Here is a 497-nt window from a genome sequence, read left to right on the forward strand (position 1 = left end):
TCATATATATACCTTCCTACTAAAATGATTTAAGTTATTTGTATCTTGATAGTCATGACAACAGTCCAAGTGCCTTCCTCATGAAAAGCCTTCAAGGAACCTTGGTGGAAGATGGAAAGAACAAACAGATTCACGTGGAACTGATTCCAGATGTATTTTGTGTCTGGGGCCCACAGTAGTAGTTATAGTGGGAGAAAGTCAGAAGGATTCGGAGTTAATGATGGAAAGAACTTTCTCCCTGTGTGACTCGGTTTCTCAGCTCTAGTCGAGTTCTGATGTCGCACTGCTGCCTGAAGGCACCCTGAGTCAGCTGGGCCGCTTCCCCTTTGTGGCCCTTGCTTGTATAATGAAGGAGTCGGCAGCGGTGTCCTCTCAATTTTTTTCCATGCCTTTTTAATTCCATGGATCAGCTTTTTGTTGATGCTTATGCTCTGGAGTTCTGAGAAATGAAATATGCAAATATGTAGATAAATGCACATCTTAATTTCATATTAGGC

The sequence above is a fragment of the Fukomys damarensis genome, unplaced genomic scaffold (assembly GCF_012274545.1).
Source record: "Fukomys damarensis isolate Sample0158 unplaced genomic scaffold, DMR_v1.0_HiC HiC_scaffold_17, whole genome shotgun sequence".
In the NCBI taxonomy this organism is placed as follows: domain Eukaryota; kingdom Metazoa; phylum Chordata; class Mammalia; order Rodentia; family Bathyergidae; genus Fukomys; species Fukomys damarensis.